Raw genomic sequence first — 5,803 nt, 5'->3', positions numbered from 1 at the left:
ACTTTGTAAGGTGCCTGATAAATGTAACTTAATTATATGGGATGTTCTTCAGGCTACTAATTGTTTCCGTTAATAATTTATTCTTTTTCCGTTAATAATACTACTCTGTAGCACGAAATTAAACCAAATCTTACAAATTCATTTACGAGTAAACACAAGCAGTTACGTAACGCTTCGTGAAAGTATGTGAGAATTATCAGCTACTCTACTACAGAATAAGGTCAAGATTTGCAGTAAATTGTGGTAGCGTGGCCGAGCGGTCTAAGGCGCTGGTTTAAGGCACCAGTCTCTTCGGAGGCGTGGGTTCGAATCCCACCGCTGCCATTGTTTTCAAACTTTTTACATTAATGTATACCTTTAATTATTATTTTGTCTACGACTCTTACAGAAGCGCACGTTTGGATTTCAGTACTATTCAGAGCTCTAGCTACGGGAAGGTGGGAGTGGGGGCGAGCGGCACTGAACGAGCAAGCACAAAGAAAAAGGCGCAGGAAAAGAGTAAATGATGTGGCACTCTGTAAAAGTATTGGCGTCCTATTAAATTAGTATTATCGGTTTGCAAGGAAATATATTTCTTTTTTAAAAAAAAATGCTCTAAACCCCAACGTTTCAATAAGAATCACAAGTTTTCACTTATTACTTAAAAAAAAAAACGTTATTATATATCAGTTGTTAATAATGAGCTGATATACAAGGTGGCGAGTAATGACTTATAGTGTATGCAGGAGCGTTTTCAAAATTAGAAAGGTCGATATCTGAAATACATATTCGGCATTTTCATGGTGATGAGTTTTGCTAATTAATCCCGCTTTACTACCCAACCAAATTAATCGCTACCCTGAGAATAAAAGATATGAAAAATGAGAAGAGTAAAGAGACACTCGCAAGCTGCTGTTTGCGCGGAAACAAGGAGAATAATAACAATCTCGAACATGAAACAGTTATAGAATAGGGGCTAAAAGGGGCAGAACTTAACCCAATGAACTTTGTCTTTTTCAAAGACTGATCACTACCTGTGATTTATTTTATCCCATTAATGCATCCAATCTGAAGAAATTTGTTGCGATCACTTCTCCGTCAATTACTTGTATCGCCAAGATTTTTTTTCTTTGTGAGTGTGTTTTCTTTTTTCGTATCTTGTTGTGTGATATTTATCTATGTACATACATACAAAACATTTCAAATTTCAAAAATATATAGTAGCCAAATTAGATTTTGGATTTTAAATACAAACATTAAACAATTCTTCAGCTCCGTCGGTCAATACTGATTGAGAAATTTACAAACAAAGCTCCTTTTGAATTTCCTTTACATTTCACAAAATATTTTTACCGTGAAAGAATCGAAATTGAAATGCTATTTATGTAGCCACATACAGAAAAAGTTTACAACTATTACTGGAAATTAATGCTGTCACCCATTTTGAACATTTTAAAAGCACTTAGTTTCAAATGTATTGAAATTTCTTTTCTTATCGATAGAAATGTTGTAAATAGTTGTAAATTTCCATAACGATTCTCCAAGTGGATCTGTATACAAACCAAAGGTAGTTTTGTCAAGTTTAACTTTAAGTTCAAAATAAGACTCTTGAAAAAAAAAAAAAAAAGCTCTTATTTGTAAAAGAATGCATAATGATTGCTTTCGACTGCTACAATGGTTTGTCCAAGCAGTTTTTCACTACCAAATTCAGCGTAGTGTAACAACAAAAGCTGCTTATACGTATTAAAAAAAAAAAAAAAAAAACGACAGAAGGAAAAGCTTGTGGGCGCCGAAATCTCTAGCTACTACGGCTCTGTTGCTTTTAGGCTTGTGACAAGGGAGGGGTATTTTCCTATCCTCTCTAAAACAAAACGTTGTACAGAGTTTTTAACGAAGTAAAATCAGGTATATTTGTTGCAATTTTATTTATCAAATTAAATTCATTTTTTATTTGTGTATTTCACTGATTTCTGCATAAAATGATATGATTGTTGTTAGATATAGGAAACATCTCCCATTGGCCTTTTCTCAGTCTAAAACTTTTTAACTCAGGAGCCCTATTATTGCATCTGGACACTCATCAAAGGTGTGGAACCAAATGTACTTCCAAAGAATGGTTATTGATTTCTTGATATTTGTCATTGCTTCCATTAATTTCTGTTTCTTCTAAGAAATTGGACTTTGTACGAGCATGATTGCTATTAACATTTTTCTCCGATTTTGTGCCACTTTTTTTTTTTTTTTTTTTAACTGCGACTACCTAACATGAACCCTATTCGGGAGTTTAAACATGGACCTCAGGCTCCCTCAGCCTAATAGTATAATGAATTCTAAAATATAATAGACACTAATGTTTTACAGTTCACATACCATATTTGTGAACTGTCAGTTACTTTGTTACTTGCTGTTAGGATACCTGGTTGTGAGATGGCACACTACCACTTGGATACGATATATTAAATTTGATTCTTCTTTGGTGACTTTTAAGCTGTAATAAACTAAGAATAGAATAGAACAACTGAAACCATTTACCAGTAATGGTTTAAAAGCCCAAATGGTTTAAGAATGAATTAAGGCTGAAGCAGTTCATGTTATATAGGTCGTTAAATCAACTCGTTATTCAATAAACAATGAAGCATTATCACTTAGAAGCTTAGCTAAATTACGAAACGCGTAAATTCTAATTGTAGATCAATAATGGCATCATTAAATTGACAGACTTCTCGCTGTTAGTCATGGAACATAAAGAAAAATCTGCATACACTATCTAATGTCACAGAAAAGAATTCGTACGTTTCCAATACTTCTTAGTCATTAATGATTACCCATCAATATATACCCTATACTTGTACTAACTTTGCAAAATATTTCGCAAAATAGCAAAACATCAGTTTGAGATATGATTCCCCACGAAACGAGACGAGATAGAACTTTCGTAAAGCAATACTAGATATAATTGTTCTTCCAATAGAAATATACACACTTTCTGAGACGAGACATCACTGTCAAGAAGAGACAACTTTGACACTCATCTCATGGGAAACCCTTTAGTCTGAGACAGGTTGATACAATTAGGTTCATCTTTGCAAAAGAATCTCCCATGGACATCGAAAGATGTGGATGGAAATCTCGTAGGATATTTGGCGTTTATAATAGTGGATTAAAATACTGAAGGGCTGGAGAAAGAGTCATACATGATATTTTCTGGGAACAATGAACTATCAGAATGAAAGATGTAATTTAATTAAAATTACCTTCTGCAGCGTTGGCGTTTAAGGCTTCTAGAAAAGAAATGCATAGAAAGATAACACTGATATACAAAATTTTGCTTATTATTATTTCTTGATGAATTTTTATGTATTTTGACCCTCTGAACACGAATCCGGCACTTATTTTTATGTAGTGTCAATATTTTCAGTGATATAAGCATGTTTTATTTTTCTACCTATACTGGTTTATGCAGAGCAATTTGTATGCATTTATTTTGATACTAGCTAGGTGGTAGCGCATTTGTTATTAAAGATAATTGTTCGGAGTAGCCAGAGAGTATAGATTCTATAGATTGATAGGAGAATTGTAAATTGATTAAATAAAGTCTAAGCAATAATTAAGCTGTAGCCAATTCTGGTAGTAATGAAATAGTCGTAAAGTGCTGCTTCCACATTTTCCACAGTTATTTTATATTATCGTGAGTGTCGTTAAATGTCAGTGTGTAGTTAATGTATTTAAACAACATGTCGTTGGGTCGGAAGTGCAAGTTACGTGCGTGTTCCTTTTGTTATGTGTGTGGATACTCGGATACTCGCGGATACTCGTATATTGGTCCGAAGCAGGTGAAGCATAGGATTTTGGCTGGAACAAAATTTTGTGCAGCCTATAAAACTTACTTCGGAATGGCGGTTGGGGATCTTGACAAGCCATGGGCGCCACATGTGTCTTGTGGTAATTGCAGGTCGACGTTGGAACATTGGTTGCGTGGGAATAGGAAAAGCATGTCGTTAGAACTTCCGCTAGTGTGGAGAGAACCTACCAACCATCATGATGATTGTTATTTTTGCATGATCGAATTGACGCACTATAAGAAAGGCAAAAAGAGATCTTCAGCTACTATACCCAAACATACCATCCTCCCGAGCACCTGTTCCGCATAGTGAAGAACTCCCTATTCCCTCACCTCCGCCCCAAACGTTTTTCAGTGAAGAAGCAGCTCATTCCAACAGTTCAGATAGTTCGTCCGTTTTGGAAGATAGTGAGAAACCTCATTTACTGAACCAAAAAGAGCTAGAAGATATGATTAGAGATCTACAATTACCGAAAAATAAGTCCGAATTGCTAGCATCACGACTCAAAGAGTGGAACTTTCTACTTCCTTCCTGCAAAATATCTAAGTACAGAAGCAGACACCAATGTTTTTCCGTTTATTTTGCTGTTGAGGATTCATTGTCCTACTGTACAGATATCGGTGGTCTTTTAGGGTAATTGGCTTTCAATATCAACCAAATGAATGGCGACTGTTCATGGACAGTTCGAGTACTAGTCTGAAGTCTGTTATTTTGCACAACGGAAACCAGTAATCTTCAATCCCTGTTGCATATTCCATCCACATGAAGGAAAGTTATTCAAGTGTGAAGCTGATGTTGGAGAAAATTAAATATGAGAAACATCAATGGGACGTGTGTGAGGATTTCAAAATTATTGGTTTTCTTCTTGGGTTGCAAAGTGGTTACACTAAATATTCCTGATTTCTATGTCTGTGGGACAGTTGGACAACTAACCAGCATTATGATCAAACCGTGTATCCTGAAAGAACGGAGCTTATTCCAGGAACACATAATGTGACAAATGAAGCATTAGTGCCCAGGGAGAAGACTCTCTTGCCGACATTACATATTAAGCGGGGATTGGCAAAACAATTAGTGAAAGCTCTCGATCGCAATTCACCTGCCCTATAATGTATCAAACAAATGTTTCCAGCTTTATCGGAGGCAAAAGTTCTGGCTGGCATTTTCACAGGGCCTCAGATTCGTGTCATGCTTAATAGTGCTACACTTAAACAAAAAATGACGGAGTAGGAAGGAAACACTTGGGAGGCCTTTCATAAGTTGGTTACGGAATTTCTTGTGCATAACCGAAGTGAAGCATTTGATCACCAAGTTAAGTCACTCATTGATCAATATCGAGCATTGGGATGTAGAATGTCTTTAAAATTACATATGCTTCATTCACACTTGGATTTATTTAGGGAGAATTTTCGAGATGTTAGTGAAGAGCACGGGGAACGTTTCCATAAGGACATTCAGGTAATGGAAAGCAGATACAAAGGAAGGTGGGACTGTGGAATGATGAGTAATTATATTTGGGGTTAGTCCGTGACGAAGTGAACGTTTCCCATAAAAGAAAAGAACCACTAACCTTCACTTTTGATTACGGAATTCCAGTACTTGATGAACACTTTCCTCCAATCTCAAGTACTTTTGTATATTTTTTTATAAGAAATGTAATATTCATATATTTTGGTATTTATGTATTGTTACGTAGATTTTTCTTACAAAGTTGTTGTCCAAAATGTATGTCTTATGTTTGTAGTTCAATGTTCCTATAAGATACAGTTTGTATAATATGTTACTGTTTCAATAAAATCTGATATGGTTATATCATCACAAATTTTGACATTACGGGAAAATAACTGCCATACTCGTCTTCAGCAGGTGCATATCATTAAGAAACCGAAGAAAAACTAACATAAGCACGACCTTGATCAAAATTTGTATACCAGTGTAATATTTTCGTTATGAGTCTGTTATGAAAATGAACTCATTTCATA

General features: G+C 35.3%; 1 non-coding gene across 1 annotated transcript; it reads left to right on the top strand.

Annotated features, from left to right (window-relative positions):
• The first annotated feature begins 242 nt into the window (after positions 1–242).
• On the top strand, positions 243–324 carry TRNAL-AAG (transfer RNA leucine (anticodon AAG)). The gene has a single exon. It is a non-coding gene; the product is annotated as a tRNA-Leu (tRNA).
• Positions 325–5,803: the final 5,479 nt, after the last annotated feature.

The sequence above is a fragment of the Thermobia domestica genome, chromosome 1 (assembly GCF_964235325.1).
Source record: "Thermobia domestica chromosome 1, izTheDome1.hap1.1, whole genome shotgun sequence".
Lineage (NCBI taxonomy): Eukaryota > Metazoa > Arthropoda > Insecta > Zygentoma > Lepismatidae > Thermobia > Thermobia domestica.
Note: the sequence above shows the minus strand (reverse complement) of the source record. Positions and strands in the feature narration are given on the sequence as shown.